This window comes from Betta splendens, chromosome 2 (genome assembly GCF_900634795.4).
Source record: "Betta splendens chromosome 2, fBetSpl5.4, whole genome shotgun sequence".
NCBI lineage: Eukaryota > Metazoa > Chordata > Actinopteri > Anabantiformes > Osphronemidae > Betta > Betta splendens.
This window is the reverse complement of record NC_040882.2, coordinates 24,629,866-24,655,384: the sequence shown is the minus strand read 5'-3', so window position 1 is coordinate 24,655,384 and position 25,519 is coordinate 24,629,866. Positions and strand designations below refer to the sequence as shown.

The 25,519-nt window shown below is 49.9% G+C and overlaps 2 protein-coding genes across 49 annotated transcripts in view; one reads left to right on the top strand and one right to left on the bottom strand.

Moving 5' to 3' along the window:
• LOC114851386 (5,6-dihydroxyindole-2-carboxylic acid oxidase-like) overlaps positions 1 to 25,519 on the top strand; it is a 323,305-nt gene that overhangs the window by 178,618 nt on the left and 119,168 nt on the right. The gene's annotated exons all lie outside the window — the stretch shown is intronic.
• The window catches only part of LOC114851385 (receptor-type tyrosine-protein phosphatase delta-like), a 269,652-nt gene that overhangs the window by 188,458 nt on the left and 55,675 nt on the right, over positions 1 to 25,519 (bottom strand). For all 47 annotated transcript variants that reach the window (XM_029143182.3, XM_029143203.3, XM_029143194.3 and 44 more), the window contains exon 4: positions 6,198 to 6,221. The gene's annotated coding sequence lies outside the window, so the exon portion shown is untranslated. The remainder of the gene's footprint in view (positions 1 to 6,197; positions 6,222 to 25,519) is intronic.

The window sequence follows — 25,519 nt, the reverse complement described above, 5'->3', positions numbered from 1 at the left end:
GATTGTGTGCGAGACGCAGGCAAAGCGTCCGTGAGCCGCTGGAAGACATGAAACAATGAGGAGTGAAGCTCAGACGCGATTCCGTTGATGGGAACGCAGAACGGAGTCGGGATAAAAATAAATAAGGGAGTGTTTGTGGAGGTCCAGGGGGAGGAATAAACCGTGGGACAGATTATTCTGCCGTCGCCGGTGCAGCGTCAGCTTGTTATTTCTGCATACAGTGTCTTTCAAGCCGGCTGATTATCATGGAGGGAGCACGAAAGAAGCGGGACGTGGTCCTATGGTAACGAGATAGCAAATTAGTGACGAGGTGTAACACTGCACCCGCATATAATCTCCCAATCATGTGACATAACATCCCCAGAAACACTGAATTAATGCAAGCAGGTGAAACGACTGCAGACTGACTGTCTGTTTTAAACCGACCACGTCTTCTCCTGCTTTGGCAGATCTGGACTCTTTGTACGTCCCTATTATTACTATTGTACTGAGACATGTTAGAGGTTGTACACATCGAGCTCTGCAAGCTAAATATACAAAGACTTTGATAAGGACCAGTGTTGCCTTCATGTTCCATACTTTCTCTGCCGGTCGTTTCCCTCCAGCTTCTTCGCCTCGTTTTTTCCTCCATTGCTTTGGATCCTCTGTCCTTCACTTCACCACGTGGGGCTTTTCAGGCCATGCTTGGTCCTCGGTACTGGCTACTTGGCCTCCATGTTGCCGTTGAGTCCCGCTCTGTCCAGACACTGGTGGGTTTTCACTTCATCAGTCTGCTGGTGATGAAGGTCATGCTCTTCTGGACCCACGTTTTCTTTCTTATCCTTATGTACAGTATGTCCTCTTACTCTGTGGGCACCCACAGTTGTGGATACTGGCACTGGGGTAAAACCGCCATGCATTGATTGGTCCATGGAGGATTGATGCCGTCCCCCCAAATGAAAATGATGTACAGTATCTGATGACTATTAATAACAAATAGGAATGAATGCTTTGCATATACAGTAGGAAGTGGAGTTGCTGATGTGGCCGTTATCAAGACAAACAGCCTGGTTTTCAAGTACGTACCCAGTTTTACTGGTGCATTGTGATAGACACAGCAGACAGCTTTAAAACATTTATAGCAATATATCTGATATATAGCTGTGCACTGGACAGAAACCATAATAAAAAGCAAAGACAAATTAATTAGTGTCACTTTGCATGTGTCAAAACACTGTTAATCAAACCAGTGACAATGACATAATCTGCTGGCAGGCGCTGAAGCGATGTATTGTGGATGTATGAGTGTACATCTGAGCAGGCTCTGAACACAGCCTGTCTGCGCTCAGACTCCCACGGAACATGCATCCCATTACCAACATGCAGTCTGCACTGCACGCGGCGGTGCCAGAGCGGCAGATGGGTTGGCGACCCCGCGACCTCTGACATTCAACCTTCAGAGAAGCAAGGCCGTGGATTCTGTCCAGTGGTCTTCATCATTTTCAAATGCTCTGCCAAAACCAGTGCAGGCTGCTCAAGCCAACTCCAGCCAGATGCTGCCTCCTAGGAGACCATATGACTGCAGCCCATATTCCCACTCACTTCCTTGTACAAGAAATGTTGAGGATCGATGCTTTTGAAGCAGCGGCGTGATCGCTGCATCTTCCCTTTAGATGCACAATGCAAAGAGTTTTCCCTTTGCGACTTTGCAACTAAATCGGGGCTTTTGAACGGAGAGAAACGACATAAACAACACATCACTGTACTTGAAAAACATCTTGCTGCAAATTATCCAGTCAACATAGGATGATGTTGAATCAAGTAGATTCCCTGATTGTTTCTCAGCTAAGTTTTGTTATGGCTGCACCCGTAATCAGCTGAGCCTATTGTGTCAGACATTTGACTGGCTTTGTTCGTTTAATGACCAAACCCCGGAGACACAATAGAAAATTATATTTTTGAAGAGCAGGCTAATTAACGCTGCTTATTAGAGAGACGTCAACACGGGAATAACAATAGAAAGGAGAGGGCTACAGGGGGGTGGGGGGGTGGGGGTGCGTGCTGTGACATATCACCGGTCTCGTATAAGTGCTGAAACTTGGCATAATAGGGCTGTCAAAACTAAAAGCAAGGGAGAAACAATAACTTTAAAAGCACTGGAGGTGATTATTACACAATATTAAGTTCCTGCTGAAAACAATGACTATAAAATAGCAGCAAATGTAGTCAGTGAAAGGAAATGACACCGGCTTCTGGCAAGGTGCCGGGAGTCCTGAGGACAATTAGGCTTTTATTCTAAGCATAAGCACTGTAAAACAAGACGGCGTTGATGTTCCTAATGAATTAGACTGTTAATGACACATACGCGTGTAACAACGTGTGATGCCTCAGGAGAGAGGCTTTTAATTGTGAACGCTGCTGCTCCGGTCTTCAGACCACGCGAGGGGAGTGCATATTTCTCACAGCCGATCTGGTTTGTGTCCAACGCGATGCCGGCGCCTGTTCTGTGGACGGCCGAGCCTCTTGCTCGAGGACCCGCGGCTTTGATTGGCGTTAATGTAGCACTGGAACACATGGAGGATCTAATAAACAAGCTCGGGTCCATCGTTGAAATGAGGCGCATTTCTGGGGTCGCTGGGTGGTTTTTAATGGGAAAACAACACCTCGTTGACATTAAAAACGGTCGTTGATGATGTCGCCTGGTGCTTTTTTCATGTCTGGCAACATACTAAAGATAAAAACAAGCAGAAAATAGATATAACGAATAGAAATAAAGTTAAGTAAACAAGTGGATTGATGAGTTTAGGGTTAATTGAAAATTTTAGGTTTAAGGTGACTATGGAAAACAGAGCTTTGAAAAGACTTAAAACACACACACACACACACACACACACACACAAACACACACACACACACACACACACACACACACACACACACACGTTGGTCCTGTGAAGTCAGCTTCTGACGCTTGGCTGCAGACGCGGTCGGTGGAGTAGGACGACCGTCGTGTGCCTCCACCATATGCCGTCAGCCACTGATGAACGCTGTCCCCCGGCACCGGAGCAACTTATCGCGTTTGTGGGCGACGCCGCCACCGTTGATGAAGTTAAAGATAAGCCATCTGTTCATAACAGCAGCCCTCGGACAGACAGGGGCGTCCAAGTGTGTACAAAGCTGCGATGTGTGTGTTCAGATTCCTGCCGCACAGTGTCATTTAAGCATCTGTACCTGCATTGTATGCACAGTCACATGCGCAATCATCTGTTCTGATGAGTGATTATTAGGAAAATATTGAAAGTCGTCCATCAGGATGCAGCGGCGGGAGGGACTTTGCTTGTTAACATACAGTAGTGCACTGTAGGCAGGTTTTCCAGTAAAACTTGGGGAATCTGTCACTCAGCTCTAATTACTGTGGAGCGGATGCAAACGTCACGCTAACAAGCCATCAGTCACACTTCTTATTAACAGCCCACCCAGCGCGAGCTCGTCTTCAGCAAAGGAGCGACGTACAGAAACTTTAAGCTCCATTAGGGGCTTTAGATAAAGCCAGAGGGGGTTGACACATGCTTGACAAAGTCACCATTAGTGTAATGGGCCATTACCCGAGGGGCGCCGCTAAAAGAAGGGCCGTGTTAACATCTCGACCCGCCACAGAACAGGCTGTGGGTGCTGTAATGGCGAGACGCATTCATACATAACATGCATTGTGTTGCAGCCACCTTTGACTCGCGGGTGCACGCATCGTGTCAACAACTACTAGAAAATGCTCATATTTACCCGAACCCACGTGATCTTAATCAAGCTGCCGCTCCTGATATTTTTACCCGTATGCGCCTCGGCGGCTTCCACGGCTCCAGGAGCCCAGATGGACGCTTGAAAGCGCCGCATCATCCGCGGATCGCATTGTTCCTGTCGCCCGAGAGACGCACAAACCAAAAGCCTTTCCCAAGATTCCACTCGCAGCACTACAAAGCTACCAGCGCGCTGGGTCCCGTCCAGTCGGGCCGTCTATAATTTTAACCGAGCACAAATCTACTTTTAGACTTGAGCGGCATTATGGCGTTTGCTTAACTGAGCAGCCAGAAATCACTGTGTTCTCTGCCAGTGTCATATCACTGATCAAATGTGGCTCACTTCCTGTCTGAGAGCAGGGCTGCCAGACGTAATGCAATAATAACTAGTACACAGCTCCTCCAAGAGAACCCAGGTCCCATTTCACCGCCGATAATGCGAGGATGAACTCTTTGTGCTCTCTCTCTCTCCCATGAAGCCCTTGAGCTTCCAAGAGCATAATGAGCCAATTGTAATTCCTCGCCTATAGTTTTGTATTGAAGACAGTACGAGGGAAAAATACTGGTCATTTCTACTCCAAGTCGAAACACTAGGCTTGAAGAAGTCTCCCAGGCAGAAACATGCTTTTGAGTTATTATCCTGTGACGGGGACAAAAACAAGCGCCTGTACCAACATTTCAATTGCACATAAGAGAAGCTTTGCAGAAGGAGGCGTGTGGGAATTCCAGCAGAAGTCCAGAGACACATTTACATCTTTATCGCCTTCTCTGCATTAGCAGCACACACACAATCTGGCTGCAAATTTACTTAAGTGTTAATTAATAGATATTGGAAATAGAAACAGCAATTGAATTAAGTGGGAAAAGGCTGCTCCACAGCACTTATTGGCTGCATCTGTAATGGCTACGACTGTCATATGGTAAATATCTCTAAAGCCTCCATTATGTGGATGTTATTTAAAGCCCTCGCTGTAACAGTTTGCTTAAATGCAATGTGAATTGCTGACCTTGAAAGAAGGTAAATGCACCAACTAGACGTGGATTTGGAAATGTAACAGCTTTTAGTCTCAACAAAGAGCACTCCTCTTATCCGACACAGTGGACGTGAACCTGCACTGCTCCCCCACAGATGCCTGGTGTGATGTTTGACAGATTTCTCCCTCTCCAGCTAGGCTCACAGTAAATGTCCATCTGGCAGCTTCCCATGGGTACTTATTATTCTCAGCTAGCTAGGGGTTTTCTGTTTCCGAGCAGTCAGCCAGCGCCCGCCTCAAAGAGTGGAGAGCCGGACCAGAACAGCCCGCAGATGCTCTGCCGGCGAGCCGGACTCAGACTCCGGCTTTTCAATTACACCAGGAGGTGGCCGCGCGCCTAAAAGCGTCCGAGGAGGAAAAGTCAAGCGCGCGGAGACGGGCCGTCAGCCGCGTGAAGAGCCATCACGCGTCAAACACGCACGCTTCTCATTTGCTGAAGTGAGAGCAGCTGAGTGGCTTCACCTCGAGGACAGATGCTCCGAGGTGCCGCTCTCGGCTGCTGTCCTGGTCTGAGGCCTGTTCTGGGGGATTCGATCATGCAGTTGACCTCTATCACGCTCGCAGCCCGCTGAGTGTCTCTGCACACTCTGATACAACATAGTGTGCCACGGTTGGCTTGGCGTACAACAGCTAGGGTCATTTTCACACCGGCTTTGTTTGATTCAACTGGAAGTGAAACAATTGTTCAGTTTTCTTCCTCCCTCTCCAAACCTGCTGATCTGCTGTCAGCCTTGTTTAGTGCTGATACATCCACTGAGACCAGCAGCACCATAGAAGGCTAGTGATTAGTGCCAATTTGAAGCTTGCAGGACAAACGTGTAGGCTATTTGTCATAAAGAAGCTTCTGAAAAGAAGTCAGTCAGCATTTAAAAAACATGATCTGTGGTGTCCATTCAGGTTCTACTGAAGCCGATCACCTCCCAACGCGACGCTGGGCCCTGTGTGAGGCGCTGATGCAGCGTCCGTGACTGGCTCAGCGCGCGGCCGCTGTCCATGTCAGTGAGACCGGGGAGGAGTGCTTCGCAGCTTAGCCCGTCGCATGTGGAAACAGACGCCATCCGTGCCGGGCTCTTTTAAGTCAACACTTCCGGCGTGTTCTTTGAACAATCTGGGCCATTTGATTCTCATTTGAATAAAACTCAAATGGAAAGCGCAGAGCACACAACGCGCCTGCCAGAAACGGCTACCAGTGTGTATTCATACACATGTGGGAAAATGGGATGGGCGAGAGCTGCGGATCGTCGCATACCTTACTGAGCAAATAGCAGCATCTTGTGCCCGCCCCCCCCCCCATGTTTATGCATTCTCATCCCTCCCAAAGACACATGACAACTCAAACACGGCTGTCACTCCTGAGAACAGTGATGTGAGAAATGAAGTGAGTCCTTACCTAGTGTGGAATAGTTGGTCACATCTGTAAGCAGGGGGGGGTTGAGGGGGGGGGGGAAGAGAGAGAAAGGAAACGTCAGCAAATTAGAATTCACACCGAGCTGGAGTCGCATGCAGGATGTCAGCAGCTCGCTGAAAAATGACGGTGGCCCAGCGTTGTACAGTCTGGTAGTTAAGAATAGTCCCTGTCAGGAGGGGGACATCATTTATTAATCGAAAGACATGAAACATCCGAGAGAGTCTCCCAGGGGGACTCAGAGTTTGCACAACTTGCATTAATATTTGTCAGTGTTGTAAGATTTGCGCGGTGGAAGCAGCGCGAATATGAGCAGAGGCCTAATCTATTACAGAGCGACTTTGGCCTTTATGTTCTGCTCCACACTCACAAGCACAGAACAAACAAATGCGCTCACACCAACAGCTGTACAGTGTGTGTGTGTGTCTATACGCGTCTCTCAGGGCATTTACCAGCCCTCAGACGCCTCCCGCCCCGTGAGCTTCCACCTTTGCTACATGTCCTGCAGCTTGTTAGTTGGACAGCCCACGTCCCCGGTTCCACAGGCACAATAAAACGGCAGCGCTGCATAACCCAGCCAGACCCGCGGACGACCCAGACCCCAACGCTGGAGCAGCACCGAAGCGGAGACCGAGCCTCTGTACGCTACACTACCTTCCTGCAAGTCTGCGTTATGCAGTGGACTGGATTTCCACACTGTAAGTGGTCCCACCACGAATGCAGAGTTTCCTTTTTTTTAAGACACTGGGGACGAAAGGACTAATTTGAGTCCCCGTTGCTCACTGTGCGCTCGAGCTGTGTTGCTGAGCAGAATTTGCCAGTAATGTGATTTATAACCGGTGACGCCGATCCTCCTACATTCATTTACATTTTCAGTAGGCACGCAACAAATCTCGGAGGGATCAGCAACGGAAGAACGAGATTACGGTGTCTGTTTTGCACGTGAGAACAAATCTATTTTCGGGGAGAGCGGGAGGAGAAGGCCGGCGTTCAATCTGCGGGATGCTCATTGCCATTCTGCGTGACACACGTTCACACTGGCTGCTGCTAAACAGAGAGCTCAGCTGAGGACCTTGAAGCTCCGCAGCAGGAAAATTGGACCCTGGGGACGAGGATGGTGGGGACTTGATGTCTTCAAGGGACTTGAAGAAGCTCTGGAAGCACCTGGGGTTTCACTGACATTAGCATCAGCGTTGTTGAGCAGAGGGAGTGAGCGACCAAGACGCTCGAGGGGCCGAAGTTGAAAGACGGCAATAAAAACGAAAAGGGGACATTTTAAACATGATGCATTCTGACATAAGCGGAGATACCAGAGGATCTAAACGCCCAGAACCAAGCAAAGAGTTCAGCTCCTTCATCTAATCACGTTCTGGCTTTTTAAGGAAAGTTTCTTTTTTTGCAGTGGAGTGAAGATTATTGATTTCTCCTCTAAGTCGTGCGGTGGAAATTTGGGAGCCTGGCCAATCAGAAGCAGCGTAGGTAGCGCGGGCCTAAGTGGATTAGACCGGCGGAATTGAGGAGAAAGAATCTAGCGGGAGAAACCAAAGCTCTGGTGGCTTCAATAAACCCACTCCGTGAACCAGGAAAAAGATGGAAGAGAGGCGCTTTTTTTTTTTACACCCTCACTCACCCTCCTGTTTTAAGCAGATAAGCTGCTTCCAGGGTTTTAGTTATGCTGTGTGGAACCCACAACACGATACGGAAACTTTTGACAAGGCGAAGAAAAGCCGAGAAGTCCGATCCTCACGCCGTCTTTGCTCTATTGACATGAGGGATTTGGGGACGTGTGGAGTGGTCAGTGTTGGGGGGGGGGGAGATTACAAAATGCCTCTGTGATGCGACATGGCCAGCATGACACTCGCACACGGGCTTTAATCTGGCACACAGTCAATTCTGCCAACTTTTTCTGGGGCCGTGGACACGTCTGAGGCACAATGAGGAAGTGGCAGCCGCACCGTGAACCCTTCGAGTTTCCTCCCACAAAGAGCCGCCTTTGTCGCGCGCGCCCTAAGTGCCAGCCGCATTAGGCCTTTTTGTCGTTTCTGTCACTTCTGCAGACGGTGAGTGCAGCACACGGACGGCGCTTCTCCGCCTCTGAACTGCACAAACCACATTTAAAGGTGTCAGGAAGAGGCGCGACGGTGCAGCCGCTAACAAGGAGCCCGTGTCCAGCGGATCAATAGACGTTAGAAAGCAGCTTTGGCCGCCGTGGGGACGGTTCATCTAGTTACAGCGTTTACACAGCGGCTCAGTGACGTGACAAAGCACAGCACAGATGACACATCTGGATGAAACCTAAAGAGACGTCATGTGCCCTTGGTGGGACGCGCTCCTGTGCTCCTCCTCTGAGGACATCGCCGTACTCCAGGGGGGTTCTGTTTGACGCGGCCGATCTTGACTTCCCTCATTTATCACACAAGCGGGACGACTCTGCATTTTAAGGGACTGGAATGAGCTGGTTGGTTTGGTCGCAGGCGGAATGAAGTTGAAGAGAGTCTGGTTCCTAGTATATATTTAGTTCACTCACGTGCACGTCCAGTTTTCAGGTCTACACTCTTTTCTATTTGTCGTATGAACAGCCCTGATGCTCCCTGTGTCACGAACTGTGATCCCTGTAACTACACACAACAATAAGGCAAAGTAATTTGGTTCCAGGCGTTTAAATGGTTTCCATCCTTTGTTTCTGTTGAGCATCAGAAATTTCACACAACTCTGACCGTCACCGTATAATGATATTTAGCTTTACGTGTCCATTAAGAATATGACTCATCACCATGACACCACTATCTGTAAGAACCTTATCAGGTTGTAAAAACCTCTTTCTTTCACAAAACGCTCTAGTTTTCAGAGGTCAATTGAGGGGAAAAATAAAACTGTGGTGTCAGGATTCAGTTGTGTCTGAAGTCTCATCTTCATCTTGGCTTTGATTCTAAATATAGCTGTCCCTCATTATCTACAAGTGCCTTCTTCTCTGTTTTAATAGGTACGCGTACAGTAAAACGGCCCATTTATGGTTCAGAGTATTGGTGTATGAAAATGTGCAATTAAGCTCCCTGCAAAGATCCTGATCAGTCAGAACTCAGCGGGTCCAGAATGGTGCCGTTCTGCAGGCGTCATCAACGTGGACGTTCTCGTGTCTCAATGGAAACAGTTTGAGTGGAATGTCAGTGACTGCGCGCGCACACACAAAAACACACACACACACACACACACACACACACACACAAATAGCCGTCTCCACATCGGCTGTGGGACTGAATGGCCTCTAATTGGAAATCTGCAGCTGCGGAGCTGGAAGGCAGCCGAGAAGGACCAGCAGAACCTCCGGTGCCCGTTGTCGGTCAATTTACGGCACGAAGACAGAAATAAGAAAACACCCGTGTTCCTTTGTCGCCATTTAACCTTATTCACCAGTGTGGAGTGGGAGCAGCTGCTTTTTACAGCAGCACGTAACAGGAGAAACGGGCTCCAACTCAGCGCCAAAAGGGCCTCGACGCGGACGGACGTGCAGAAGGTGCGAGACCGACGACGGAAGAGTTCCACCGCGTTGTCAGTGAGATGAGAGAGAGAGCACTCCTCCGCCCGAGTCCCTATAAACATTAGTTCTTTCTGCTGCAGCACAGAGAACGAGAGGCGCTCTGACGGAGCCTCCAGATGGCCCGGGCTCACACAGACTGCACAAGTATCTCCAAGTTTACACAAGTCACACAGAAGCCAGATCGGCACCAATAAAGCGAGGCTGTTCGTCCACGGGGGGAGAGCGTTGCTCACTTGTTTTTAATCTCCTCTCAAGCTGAGGTGTGAATAAGTAACTTTGCGGGCGAGTGACGAGCGCTCTCAGAGACGCGTCAAACTTCATCGGGCGCCTGTCAGAGCCCGGTCGAGCGGCCGTGAGGCCCGAACATCATCGAACATGTTCCGCTCCTGTTGCATCTGTCCGTCATCGCTGAGTCGAGCTGCCTCGCGGCAGACGAGGTAACAACATAATGCTCTGCAGTGAACAGCGTTCAGGATGCCCTTGTAATTGCAAATATGTGTTTATCATACTGTACAGAAAGCATGTTTTTACTCCAATACTGTCTGCGGTGCTGCAAGAGTTTGAGTAGAAGAAAAATTTAATGAAAGAACAGAGTGAAATCAGACTCAGGCCTGGTCTGATGTATCTTCCTGGGGGCCTTGCTCACACTCTTGATTCAAAAAAAGAAGCACTAAGGGGATTTAAGGGACCTTTTTGAAATGCGGCTCTTTAAAGAACTCTGCCTGGCAGACCTTGATGAGTGATCAGAAGTTGGGGAGATCAGAGGCCCGTGGGCTTTATGCTGAGTTCTGACCCTGGGTTCAGCTGCGTAGAGGTGGGATAAAGACTCTCTAGCCTGGGGAGAAGATGGAAGCACAGAGAAGAGAAGGGAGAAATAAAAAGAGGCAGAGGCAATAGCCTTGATGCCTCTGGCAGCGCAGCTCCGGCTCGGCCCTTTATATCAGCCGCTTGTAAAGACAGAGGGGGACCCTACAGGCAGTCATATGTTGACTGCAGCGATCAAGGCCAACGCTAAGGAGGCACGACCCCAGCGGCTCCTTCAGGCTCCGCTGTAAGTGGGAGAAGCCACGGCGCAGCGTTAATGATGTTTGTCATTTAGCGCTCGGCTCAAGTCGGGTTCCTGACGGAGGGAAGCGCCGGCGTGGGTCAGGACGACGACAGTTGACTGCACCTTCACTGGAGATCCTTCAGAGCCGTTGATAGGTCTGCAGCATAAACCCTCACACTGGTTTTCTAAAAGGACCCTTTCAAATCTCTGACTCCGCTACATAATTAGATATAATGAGTAAACAATGTGGCCACAAGATGCGAGCGTGCTTATTGCTTTTTAATTGTCTCCCCGTGTGCGCGAGCGAGTGAGCGGCGCTCGCGGTACCTGTGTGCGCCCGCTCATGCGAGGCCAGGTGCAGTCATTACCACGGGACAGATGGATCAGCAGAAGCGCTGCTCGTTTCACTTGCAAGGCAACACGGTTGTTACCATATGTAGGCTCATCATTAAAACCGACCTTTGACCTCCGGCGGGTGCCTGTCATTCTAATTGAGTTAATTAAGAGCGTCGGGGAGCGTGGAGGCTGTGGCGCTTTCTCCTCGGCGTTTGTGGGTGTTATCAGTTGTGTGTGTGTGAAGTACTTGAGACGATGGCGTCCACTCATGTTTATTATAAAGGCTGGATGCTTGAACCTCTGTGTGCGTGTGTGTGTGTGTGTGTGTGTGTGTGTGTGTGTGTGTGTGTGTGTGTGACTCTGGTGTGCGGCGCGTTTAGGTTTGGCAGCTCCTTTTAATATTGCCAATGCAGGTCCTTTGAAAATTCATTAAAGTGCTCCGACCCCTCTGCCATCTGTTAGAGCGAGAGGGAGAGAGGGGCGTGCGAGGCAGAGCAGGGAGATGAAAATTCTGACACGGGCAAAAAGCAAGTGGGCACAGCCTCTGGACAAAGACTGAATGGCCACCGACACGCCGGCTTTGAACTGCTCTTTATTCCTAGACATCGTCCGACGCTCGGCTTCACACTCAGATGCAGAGATTAAAAACTGCCAGTGTTACATAAGCGTGGCGTGAAAAAGCCCCTCGTAGCTTTAATTAAAATGGCCACGCACGTTGTTTAGTGTCATGCTAGAATGTAATTAACTGTATCATTTTCCAGTCTACTCCCAGATTCTACCCGCTTGTAATGACTCACAATAACACCCATTTGGACCCTAATGCGTCCACATTCAGCACTTCACCTCCAGCGAGCGTCGTTTTCCGGGACGACTCGTTCCCGCGTCGCCGCGTCTCCTCCCTCAGCTGCTGCCAGTCGCCTCTCACACTGTCTGACAATCAGTCGCAGTGTTTGTGCCGTGTAATCACTTCCTCCTACACCTGATCTCCTCTTTATAAACTCAGCACGGTGACATTATTGCTGTTACAGTGGGAAATATGGAGCTATGTATTATGCATTAACGATGATCTCCCGGAGGGGAGTCGGGCGCACTTTTAAAGCCAACACACGCGCATTGGAACGTCTGTGGGTAAACTGTGAATGCATGCAGAGCGATGCACATCCTCCGACTGTTTTCTTCTTCTTCTTCTCGCACCTATGCACGCACACGCCTCAGAGCCTCGCCGCGTAATAGAGGCTGCCTGCACTTTGCCTCGTCTCTTCTTCTCCGATACCAATCAACACCTCTCCTGCTATTAAAAATTCCTCTCTGTGCCTTTTCCTGATCTGCTAACTATCTCATTTACATGACTGGCGCCCGGCAACGGGGCCCGGTGCTGGGGAGGTGTGAGGAGGTAAGGTGGGGTGAGGAGAAGGGGGAGGCGGTGGGGGGAGAGGAGCTAAACAGCCTCGCCCGTTTGATTAGATTACATTCATCATTATTGTTGTTTCATTACTGAGTGCAGAGCGGCGAGATGCAGTTCAGCATCTAACCACAAGTGGCAGAATAAGTACAGGCTTATTGACATAATGTATGGGTGTCTCAGTATTAATGTCTGATATTTCCACATTATTGCGCGTCGGGCTAAAAATAACGGCGGTAAAATGGGAGCGATTTGAAGCTGGTGGGGAATAGGAGCGGGGCCTCGCCTCCACCTTTCTTCTGCTCCCCGCTCGCCTGCCTCCTCTCTTTCTCCTCTTGGCTGACTTTGTGCGGCGCCGTGGGGCTTCCAGCGAGCCTGAGCATCTTTGGCACGCGCTGTGAGCCCTGATGGCATTGAAGAGACTGCGATGATGCATCCAAACGATGGCTGTGCTGTAGTTAGGCGGCTACGGGGGGGGTTGAGTGAGGCTAAAGTTGTGGGAACCATTGTAGGTGGTTTCAATCACCGCGGTGCCATCTGTTCCTCTCACCTTCTCGCGCTGACGGTGGATTTTTCCCCCTGGTGAGCTGGTGGAGGACAGAGCACTCTGGACACTTTGCCTCGCGTGAACGTGGGCACCGAAAGCCCGGTTCCACGTGAGGACCGGAATAGTTGGTCGTCCGAAACAACAACAGCACCGGGATTGTAGTGCAAATAAACGAGGAAGCTTCAAAAGCCACTAATCAAGGAGAATTAAATAAAATCCTCCGGTTGGAAAATGAGCCAAGCGCTTTCAGAAGTGGATCTGTGCACGGCTGCTCAACGATGCGCTGGAGGACATGAAACGTGGCTTTAACCTTTTTATCTTTAAAACAAGGCTTTAAATATTAATAAGTTTGTACAAATGCTTGATAATTTGGTAATTACAGGAGGTACCGGGTGACACCAGGCGACACCAGGCGACACCAGGCGACACCAGGCGACACCAGGCGACACCAGGCGACACCGGGTGGACGCCTGGGCCCGACCAGCGCCTTTGGACTCGTGTCACTGCTCGGCTCACACACGCAGGAAGTCCTCTCTGTCTCTCGTCGTGTCTCTTCAGGAGCTCAGCTCAACTCTGTCCTCCTCCTTCACGCTCCTCCTTCATTACCTCTCCTGCGCGGCTGGTGTCTGTCTCTTCATGCCTCCCCGTTGCTCCTTCATAGATAAAAGCCAGCGCTGGAACCCTCCGCTCCTCGTCACCCCGCTTGCTTATATAAAAATCTCTCCCCTGAAGATAAAAGGCTACTGAAAATAATACCAGCATTAGGAGTTTCCTATTTCACAGCATTTCAGTTCTGAGGGGTCAGTGAATCTGCGTGATGTGGAATATTGAATATGAAGATGGGCAAGCGCCATAGTGTTCTTTCAGCATGTTTGCTCAGTAAACTCAGTGTTATTGGATCTACGAGGCGGCTGTGGTGCCTCACAGAATAGGGCCAGCGCTGGCTTGTGCTGCACCTCCTAAAGAAATTGGGGGGGGGGTTGATGCAAACTGGTGAGGATTGTAAATACGGGAGTGTGCTGAATAAGTGGGCTGACAGAATGGATACGCCACCAAAATAAAACGCTGACAAAACCTCTGAGATATTCATCACAAGCAAGACACGCACCGACTTTAATTCCGCCTGGACTCGCGGGTGGGAGATCCATCCGAGTAGCAGCCTCGGCATCAATAGTTATAATAGTCCAACCACCCGACCTGCTGCACTTTTTAGCAATCAGGAAGGTAAACAAGAAGGCTGCTTAAGGCTCCAAGTAGTCTGCTGGGACCCAATCCCACCTAATAGTCTAATTAAAGCCATTGATTGCTTATGTAAGCACACATAAGCAGTGGACATTCCCCACTAACAGCCACCCAGAGGACCAGTAATTAGCACAAGGTTGGACCAATGCTCGACTCAGGCGGTCTCTCTGGTCATCAACACGCTTCGCTCGCGCGACCTTTCCATCGCCGCCAGCCCTTAGTCTCATTGTGTTGCTCTCCTTTCAGAATCGCCATCGCCCGTGAGTGTCCGCGTTCGTTGCGCATTCAGACCCGTCACCGTGTTTACTCCGGCGTGCACAAAGGGCTCAGATGGTTTGTTAAGACAACCTGGGACACGGGCTTTTGCTGAAGCCGCCTGGATTTGACGGCCGCCGGCGAGAGCTCACGGAAAGTCAGGCGTTGTCGGTGTTCAGGCTCTCACAGGCCTGGTTTTAGACCCGCTGTTTGTGCAGTTGTGACTCCTGAACCCACCAAAGGGGAACCACATTTAATGAACACTGAGCCTTTTCTTCTTAGAAGTGAATTAAATATATATGCTATGCTCCGCTAGAGGACAGCTTGTGGTGATATATGACAGTTCTCAGGAAGCAAAAAATAACTGATTTGACACAAAATGGATCATCACAGTCTGAGTAACGCGCTCTCCATGAGGAGGCACACAAAAATAATAATTAATTTTAGTGACAGAGGTCAAGAGCATTGTGGCGGCTGACAGCGCTGTCATGAAAACTCACAGGCACAATGAAGTAATGTCACGCAGAGCAAAGAACAGTAGAAGAAAGAGCCGCGCTTGAGAAGAAAGCGCCGCGGTTCGATTAATACGGCACGAACGGGAGCCTTAAACACGTGCAGATGCCGTGACAGCGCTCCACCAAACGCTCATTGTAACCGCTGCATACATTCAAGGGGAACGTATGCAGCACAATAGCGTAGCGCAGCATGTTGCTAGGTCTCTCACAAGAGAAGAGGCAGGAACACATCTTTGTCCCTACTACACAAAAGAGCCCTCAACAGGCAAACAGTCTGTGCGACGCCCTATTGATAATTTCCTCTAATTTCCCAGAAGGCCTCTGTTAGGTAGAGTATCACCTGCTGCTCGTGGCACAATGCGTCATTTGGCAGCTGCCATTACATTCAGCTCCGGCCTATGGACGCTGAATGCAGTTTGATTTTGCAAAGTGTTGCCTACTGTAGACCAACAGTGGTCCTACACAATGTCTAATCACTTGTGTGGGGGGGTGTATATACTGGCACAAAGGAAGGACTTGTATTACGGCTGAGCCGGCGCTAAGCTGCGTCCAGGTGTTCGCCTCCTTCCAGGTGGCGGTGTAATACTCCTGCCGACCCAGATCATGGCACTCGTGGAGCTGGTGGCGATGGCTCCGTGCCGACGCCAGTGCAGCGCCCGGGTGCGATGCCAAGTTGGCAGCGAGGCGCCTGGAAAGCAGGCGGAGAGTCTCTAACACTCCTGGAGTGGAACGATGCAGGAGAACCTTTCCTTTCTATTCCTGCTATTTTTAGAATCCGTGAAAATGTCCCAGCGCGGCTCCGGGTCTGTCCGGTCCCCCGACATGTCGGCGCTAGCCGCGCTGGTCGCACTAGCCGCACTAGCTGCACTAGCTGCACTAGCCGCGCTAGCTGCACTAGCCGCGCTAGCCTAAGCTCTGTGTGTCGAACCATAAGTGTTTCATCATCCCTCCGGGTGTAACAAAATAATCTGCGCCGCGTGGCGACCTTCACGGGCTCTAAGCAACCAGGCCGCCGTCCGGCTCCTCCACACGCGGTGCCACGTCCTCAGGAACCCGCAGCCAGAAGCAGGATCTCCGTTAGCCGGAGTCGCACGGCGCTGCCTGTGGCCTGCAGCGTGTGGGTAAGTAGCCGGTCTGGCAGGCAGCCACCGCCGAGCGCCGGCGCTCTGCTGCCATCCTCATTTGACTGCACGGTAATTAGCGTCTGAATGCGCTGAGAGAAAGCGGCTTTGGGTGCAGGGATTGAAACGAGAGGGCGTGTGGCTTAGCGACTTAATGAAGATGTCAGATGTCTTTAGACAAAGGGATTAGCACATCTGTACACACGCGGCTGGATCCGTCTAGACGGCGACAGCGACGCACGCTGTACTGGAGGCCGGCTCAAAACCTACGAAGGATTTGGGATGCTGGGCGTCGCCACGGCAACCGCTGTGGATGCCACCTTACGTGTCTTTTCCCACTTTTAAGAGAGTGCAAGTCTAAAACGCCATACAGCACCTCTGCACTGACACAAGGCCTGAACATTAAGTCTGTCAGTCTGTCTGCACGTCCACGACCCATTGAGCTGAATTTCCACTTCCACTCAGCAGCTGCAGATTTTCCATCAGTCTCAACTTTTGACTTTGCACACATGGCGTTGGTCCCCATCTCCGTTTTCAGGGCTCCATTTTCTGGGCTCCATTTTCTGGGCTCCATTTTCTGGGCTCCGTTTCCTGGCCTTCGTTTCCTGGGCTCCCTCGCCGACCGGCGCTGTCCGTGTCACCGCGTCCGCTTCAGAACACAGGCCCTTCCTAGCGCCTCCTCCTCCGAGCGCCTTCCCAGCTTGAGATGCTGCTGAAATGCGAGAGGAAATGGCAGAAATGTGGCCAACGTGACTCCGTCCTGTGTCATGTTGACACGTTTATCCCATCACATGCCGGCTAACGTTGGCGGCGCCGCTCTCAAAGCGCCGCCGGTTTGACCTTCTCTGCCTGTCGGCGCTGATGCAGTGGAAGCAGCTCGCCTCCTAAGCCGCGCGCTTTAGCGCCGAGTCCGTGCACTTACATCCAGATCCACTTCTATTTGTGAAGCAATGTGCAACGTGTAGATAACCTGAGAGTCATATCTGCACACCTGACACTCGCTTATGAACCTCCCGGGGCTGAAGGCGCGTGTCTCCGGCTTTGTTTATAGCCTCGAGCCTCGTTGCTAAAGTCACATTATTGCCACTCGGCTGTCGTAGAGTAATCCCTGCTCCGCTAGTTAGGAAGCCGTGTAAACTCCCAACACCTGGGACTCAGAGCCAAAGGGAGAGTGAGTTCCTGATGTTGACGTTTTATCTTTGTTGAGGTGGAAGCTGCTGTTTGACTTCCAGCCTTTAGAATCGAACTGATCTTTGAACCAGAGGAGTTGAAGCAGCGCAGCTGAAGCTCGGGCCCATCATTTCCGCATCCGGCCGGCGCTGGCCCTGTCCGGTTCACTCCTCACCGTGTGCACGTGGTGGATGCTCTCACGCGTGACGCGGTGGAGCTCCACGGTCCTGACTAATCGCTGCATCGTGGAGCGGTGCACTCCATCCAGAAAACATGGCCCAATTAAAGTGACCAATTGGAAGTGAATGAACCTGACTGTCCATCTGTTTGGGAGGTTAGAAGATGCCGCTTCTACTTATCGCCCATTCTGGACAAAACAAGAGCCATTACGTTTGCAGCCATCACTAAGCAAAATGTCAATAGCTTATTAGTGAGGAGGAGAGAGAGAGGCATGATGGGAGCGACGGATGGAGGAGGGAGGGACCAGTTAACCAGCAGGAACGGAAGCACCACTCCATCCAATCCATCAAACACACTGAACGGATGCAGGTCAAGGTGAAGAGTCTGAGCAAACTGCTTGTGGATGGTTTTATTCATTTTCCATCGGTTTCTGTTAATGCGCTCCTGCCTTCGCATCATCCTGTAACTAACTCGGGCGTGGAAGTGAAAAGCTGTCAGCATCTCATGACGCAGCCTTCGCCCGCATTACGAGACATCGCATGGACTTCATCTGTTGGCTCCCTCCTCCTCTTCCCCTCCTTTGCTCCGCTGTCTGTTTTCTCCCTCTCTCGCATTGTACAAATGTTTCTCTTGTCTAAGGAACCGTTCCATATGTTTGCAATCACTCTGGCTCCCTTGCCTGCACAGATCATTTAGCAGGCTCCCTCATACATTTCAATTAGGCCCACCTAGCGGAGCCACAGACACGGGAAACCAATATTGATTTCTTGATATCCTGTGCGTGGGTCGGACCAAATTAACGCTTGTTCTCGGGGATATGATGGATCCATAACAATTCAGTGGCGTTTGTTGCCCTGCTGTACGTGTGATGTGGACAGAGAGACGTCACGGAATTGAACTGATTAAATGCACGACAGCCGTCCTCGCTGCGTGTGCGCGTCTCGGGGACCCTTTACATTCAGGTTAATGCCGCTCTGTGCCTGCATGCTAAGAATGTGCTTATTATTCAATTACTGACAGCTTTTAAAGGCAGCCGGGCCGGAGTGCGGGCGCGAGGGGGAGCAGCCGCTGCCTGGTAGCTGTCAGTCAGCCTCGACCACCTCATCCATTCCCCTGACACCCCGCTGGAGCCTAGAGAGAGCCATCAGTCAAAGTTCAGGAGACAGGGACGTTACATCAAAGAGGTGATGAGACTGTGGATTTGAAGGACACAGTGCACAGTTGATGCCAGAGTGATTTGTAGAGACATATATATATAGAAAGAACACACGTATGGAGCGTGTGAGGATGTGGATCACAGTAATGTTTGCACCCGCTGCTTTAATTGAGTGGCAGCCAGCTGTGACTCCCATAACTTCCATTATATTACATTACATTATTTGTACATAACATAATTTAGTGCTGTCATGAGGTAATCATCACTGGTTTATTACTATAAACTATAAACACTAAAGCACAACGTAGACTTAAACCCACATGGATTTAACGCCAAACAAATACTGTTTACTCTTATTTCTCTTCCTGTTTACTCTATTTGATGCTTTGGGACTAGAAAGAAAGTACAGATACACTCGTAAATGTTAATTAAAGATCAAAAGCATTAAACAAACTTGCTCTTCTTAAAAAAAGTCCTGTTTCTCACCCGGCTAGTAGCTGACCCACATACCGTCTGGCTGTACTATTACCAATTTATATTCTAATTCATTTTAATGTCTCCAGTATCTAAAGACATCCACCCAGACTACCCTCTGGGTTTCATCACATAAAAAGCCTGGCCGGCCTCCATCTACTCACTTCGCATACAGATACCATCAAGTAAAATATGAGAACATAGATTGGATATAAGTCCAATTTACATAATTTCCCCTTCGCTGTTGCCATTTGAAGGAAACGACACGTAACTTGATAAACACAGCGATTCCCTTTGGGAGGACACTTCATTAATTCAACCATTTCCATTCCTTTACTTAGCAACTGCAATGATTGGTCCATAAAAGTTCATTAAGGATGATTTAGAGTAACGCGGCGACATTTAATTCTGTTACGGAGGCCATCTGTGGCTAATACTGACTAATTGTAGCAGTCAAGTGGATGCTATGGCGCTTTCCCCTTATAAAGATACATGTCCAGCCTTGTGGTCTGTCACTGTTCATGGGTCAGGTCCAGGGGAGGGGAGCACACATACAGGCTGACATTTCCACTAATTATCTTTATGAAGATGGGAGGCCCCTCCATTATTGTGCAGCTTGATTAAAACTAATGGCTCTCCCTCCCGGACCAGTGAGCCGACTGACGAGGACGGCGTCAGGTTCAGCCTCCAGGCAGCAATCGAGCTCCCAGGTTCATCTGCAGACCCTGCTGCCGCCCCACGCGTTCGCTCGGAGGCCGTGCTGCAGCAGGCTGTGTAATGACAGTCTTAATAGAAAACAAAACTGGCTCTCTGGGGGATGTGATGGTCAGGCTGGCCATTACAGAGTCACTCAGCAGCAGCAGATTGACTGGCTCTCGTTAAGCAAAGCTCCGGACACGCTGGTCCTTATAGGCTTCTGCATGAAGATACTGTCACCCTGGTTCACTTGAACCAAATAGTCCAGACACTCATCTGTGATTGATGGGGACAGAGAAGACAATCATACAAAATACTGGCTAGTTTTTGAATGAAAGCTGTCACATCCTCCATTCAGATTAGTTATTTGTTCATCCATTAGGTGAAACAAGTAAATAGTCAGTACTTGTAAGGTTGTATTTATTACAGTATCTCTTTATAATTTTTTCAAATCAACAGTACTGGTAATCTTTCACCTTATTACTATGAACTTAAACTCCTTAACTAGTGCAGACATTTTAATGCTAATATTTTTATCAGAAACAAATCCTGTTCAGGTTTGACCTCGACTTCTTCTGGTGACAGCAGAACGCTCGGTTACCTTTACTTTCTTGTGTTCCATGCGGATGCGTCGAGCGTGAACAATCAGCAGCTGTTAATCTTAATCAGGATGATTTCCTTAAACTGAGAACAGTGCTACGCGCCCTCGGCCGTGCCCCATCGCTGTACTGTAGGTCACCACTCCACTGCTGAATTACTGCCGGCTGCTGGTCTTACAGTAGCTACAGGACCTCGTGGTTTCACTGTTTAACTGATTCCAGCCCCTCTGACATCTGTGTGACAAGTTGTTTTTGCTCACATAAAACCTGCTGACTGCATGTTTTTTTTCTGTTACTGTATCATTCTCTGCAAACTCGGGACACATGCTAGTGTGTGAGCACCCAGCGATGCCACTGAGGCGACGCTGTTGGTGCATAATAGTTACAAAGGTCACCTACTGTACGTTGATCCTGCAGATCCTGTTTGAACAGCAGCTGAATCCGTCTTTGTATGTGAGCAACGCTTGTATTATAATGATGAGTGAGCGTGACGCACCTCCACGCGCTCTCATATGAGCCTGATCAGGTGTGATTTAGTGAAATGTAATACTCCTAATGATCAGCCACCGAGGCATAAACACGCAGGCCCAAACCTGGAGACAAGCGCCGCCGCACACACTCCATCACGTCTTTCTCCATTTCCCCTGTTCCTCCTTCCTTGGGGAATCTGATCGCCTCCTGATGTGAGGCTCAGAAACACTAATGCAATAGACAGTCAACTTATATTTCCCCAGTGAGACAGCCGCAGCTAAAACTTCATATTCTTCAGCGGCCACACAGTCTGGGAGGACATGGCTGCAGGACATCAAGGGACAGAGTGGAGGAGATGGATGGATGATGAATGCGCATATACATCCACACGCGTGCATTCCCTTCTTCTGGGTCTTGTTGAACAGACTAGCAGATGCCATAGTACCATGATTTAATTCCACGAGAGAAACCAGGCCGAGGTGATCAATACAGAGAACCTCCTGCTTGTGCTGAAGCGGCTAATGACGCCTAATCATATCAGCGGGAGGAAACTCGAACCACGGAGACGGTTCTAAAATGGAGCAGCGCGAGGAAGTGCGAAAGTAAAAAATTAAAGGAGCCTGAGTCATGAATAAGAGGGGAGAGGAAACTAGACGCCGACTTCAGCTCAAGCCTTTGTTAATACAGTAGATGGACGGACGAAGACAGCGGCTTTGCTTACTGTACATGCACACAGTCAAACACACAGTCAAACACACAGTCGCACGCAATGCAGCCACAGCTATGAGTGCATGATTCTGCATATGTATATGTACATGTACTTACTCCTATAATAGTATTTTTTTAACTAAGCAACGTTTGTTGAATCCAGCATCACAACAGCCGTTTGCACTGATTCTGCAGCAGTGAGAGCCTGTTTAAAGAGCTCCCATCCAGCTGAGCGCTTTCACTGGCCAACGCCTCTTTACGTTCTTTGAACTTGATGCCACTTCATCATTTCTGCACTCGCTGAGACACACGTCCCCACGCGTTAACGGCACACTCACGTATGCGGTGAACAGAAAACAGGAATGAGACGGGGGAACGCGTGTGAACACAAAGACTCTATTAATGACAAATGACGAGAAATGACACACGCAGACACATGAACACCGGTGGAAGCCAGGCGCTCACGGTCACGACAAGGAGAGGATCCAGCTCCTTCATAATAGGTGGCGGGGAGCAGACGCTCACTAAAAGGCCTCCGATCGCCCAGGAAGAATGAGCAGCGCGTGCACACGCGTGGAGTTCAACAAAAAGCCTGGTTGTGAGACGCGAGAAATGCCATCTGAGGCAGAGGCGTGGGAGGCAAGGCGTCACATAATGCATCGGCAACAAAGAGGAACCAGGTGTAATACACTCATGAATAAATATGCTGAGGGTTGGAATTGATCATTAGTGCTGTCTGGGGGAGTTAAAAAAACAAGGATGAATAGAGGCCCTGCAATTTGACGAGTGGTATCGGAGCGTGGACGGATCCTTGAGAGACGTTTGCTATTGTGGGGCCTGACAGTTAGTTAGCTGCTGCCTGTATTGTCTAATTGCTGCCTTTTCTGCTCGACTGAAGTAATCTTCCCTTAAAAACACAAACCTGTTTCTACTTTACGATAACAGCTGTAATTGGATTTTTCTTCTCTTTTGTTTTGAGCGTTTCCCTCTTCCCTCTGCCTCAGATTTGTCACGTCATAAATTACGATGATCCGAATCCCCGAAGTAAAAGCAGCGTTTTCACAGGGCGCAGCCTTGTTTCCGAGGCGGACGCGAGCGCTCCCGGCCTCGTCTCGGTGTGATGTGAGGCCAGCGAACAAAAGGTCGTCCTCCGCACGCGCGGCCGCGGAGCCGAGCGGCTCGGCTCCTAATTGGCGCCGTGATCAGAGCGGGCGCTGGGAGCGCTGGGAGCGCTGGGAGCGCTGGTGTTGCTTCTGTCGGCTTTGATTAATGACCTCTCGCCGTGACCCCTCCCCTGAGTCCTGACAGGCACCAACACAAAGTGCACACGCCGACAAAAGGCCTCCGGACGGCGCCTCCGGCTTGAACGGAGACTCCGGTTAATCAAAAGTTGGGGCGACTTGGCTGCGCACGCGCCCGCACATTCATCACCCTGCACAGGCTGCAGACGACACCCATAACCTGCAGCCGCACCTGCCGTCGGGCGTCTGCCCTGCACGCTCCATGCCCGGCCCCATTTTCAGCGCGTCTGCTCGCTGTTATTTAATCTGCGGCGCCGGTAATAAATCCGATTCCCCCGCGCTGATGTGCTTTGCTTGTCGTTCGGGCGCCGGTGAGCGTCGAGCAGAATGCGAATCTGAAAGTCAGAGCTCTCGGGGGCGACCCGGGGACTCGCCATGGAAAGTGAAAGCTGTAATTGCACTGGAGGCATCGCTCTGACGTCCGGGGCTCTGCTGCTCTTCCTGGTTCTCCCAGGAGCGTCCGGGGAATCTCAGCGTTTTATTTGATTTCCCTCTTACCTTAAATTGGACTCTGTGTACTGTATAATTCATAGTGGGCCATTAGTCCACTGTGTTTGTGATGAAGTGGGCTTTCAGGCTTTGTGCGTCACCACAACAATTCCTATTCTATCCTAAACCCACCCACACTTAGACCGACATAATATCTGCTGCTTCTCTATTTTAAGCTGTCGCGTTTAAATAAGCTGAATGTGAGAAATAATTAGTGTTTGAGAGAATGTATTAGATTGAACTGTTAACATTTAGCATAAATATCATCAGCTGCCTTAATAGCTTGTGGACACACAGCGGTTATAGAGTATTTAATTAATGTGTAAGCCGGTGTGTTTGTCTTTAGAGACCATTGTCTCACACACACCCTCCATCAGGGTGAAGGCAAAGAGGCTTCATCTATAATGATGCACGCCACCTCCTCCTTCTCCTTCTCCTATCCCCTCATTGCTAATTATCCAGAAGATGGATTACATCATGGGATCTAATAGAGAGGAGCACCGTCACACTACTACAGTAGACACACACACACACACACACACACACACACACACACACACACACACACACACACACACACACACACACACACACACACACACACACACCGGTCTCTACGCTGACAAAATCACTCAGCCGATTTGCCCATTTAGCTTCACATCCTTATTAAGCAAACAGGGAGGAGTCATAACTCAAAAATTTGAAGAATATTAGTCAGGCTTCAAATAGTGAGGACAGGTAACAAATGATGTAAAAAAATACTGCTCATGGGTTTTTCATCAGCATGGTTCCTACCAGATGCCTGGAAAAACTGGTGCGTGATTTATTGCAGAAAGCTGCATTAAAGCTTATTACCTACAGGTCTCTTGACAGAATGAAAGTCAAATTAAAGAAGGGGATTAGAATGTGCCCCGGTGCCTGTTGCTTCGGAGAAGTGAAATTGCCAGACGCTGTCGCTGGCGCCGCTCCTGCCATCTTCACTTCAATGCTGCTCTTCACACTGAACTGGTTATTTGAAAATCACCAGAAAACTGCTAAAAAATGGAGGCGTGTTAAAGGCATAAAACACTTACTTTGCAAAAAAAAAAGGGAAGAGAGACTAAGGTGCAAAGGGATCCAAGAACTTGTCTGAGTGTTGGCAACTCTTTAAAAGCTTTCTTTACCAAACCCTCGGCTCGTGTTGCCGTGGCAACCAGGGAGAGGGCAAGGGGATAAAAATCAGTGCACAGAGACCTCATTTGAAAGCACGATGTCTGAAAGTCACCACTCTGAGATACGATGATAATTGACATTTCCGTCTTTTTTTTTTTTTGTTTTTGATGGCCCTCGGCCACGATGACACGCATGACGAGCTGCTTTATCACTTCTGAGGCATAAGCAGCGCATATAATGTATTGTGTCCGCTGTGTTAGGCCGCTCGTCTGTGCTGTGACACGCTCTCCAGAAAGAAGCGGTCAAAGCTAAGCTGCTAGCTAGACGTCTGCTCCACTGAAGATACGGCGGCTGTGGATCAATGCACCGTGTCTCATGCAGCATCCACTCGCTCCTCCACGATCTCTGACGCTCTCTGCCACTTTGCATCCCCACTATTACGCCTCGTTCCTCCTCGCTCCCCTTTGGTCCTCTCCATCCCTCTAATCCCCTCGTACCTCCCTCTCCTCCCAGATGAGGTGTTCTGGCCCTGGCCTCGCTCTTCCATTCCCTTCTAATCTCTGTCCCTCCCCGCTCGGCGCCGCCTGATTTGCAGACTTCATGAAGCGGAACGTCCCGGTGGCCGGCGCTCCCCCCAGCGTTCGCCCGGCGCCGTCCCCGAGCGCCCTCGCCACCTTGAACGTGTCACCGGCGCCAGCGGCCGCGAGGACAGCGGCGCATGCATGTGCTCGTACACGCTGTCGGGAGACGGGTTTGAAGCCTTACGTGATGATGACCTCCAGAAGAGGCTCAGACGTCGACTGTACTTCTGGAATGACACACATTTCTTCCCACGTGTCAGAATTGGAAGCCGTTCCAGACTGGACGCGCTGCAGAGTTATATAACCTGACACGCTGTTGTCCTTTG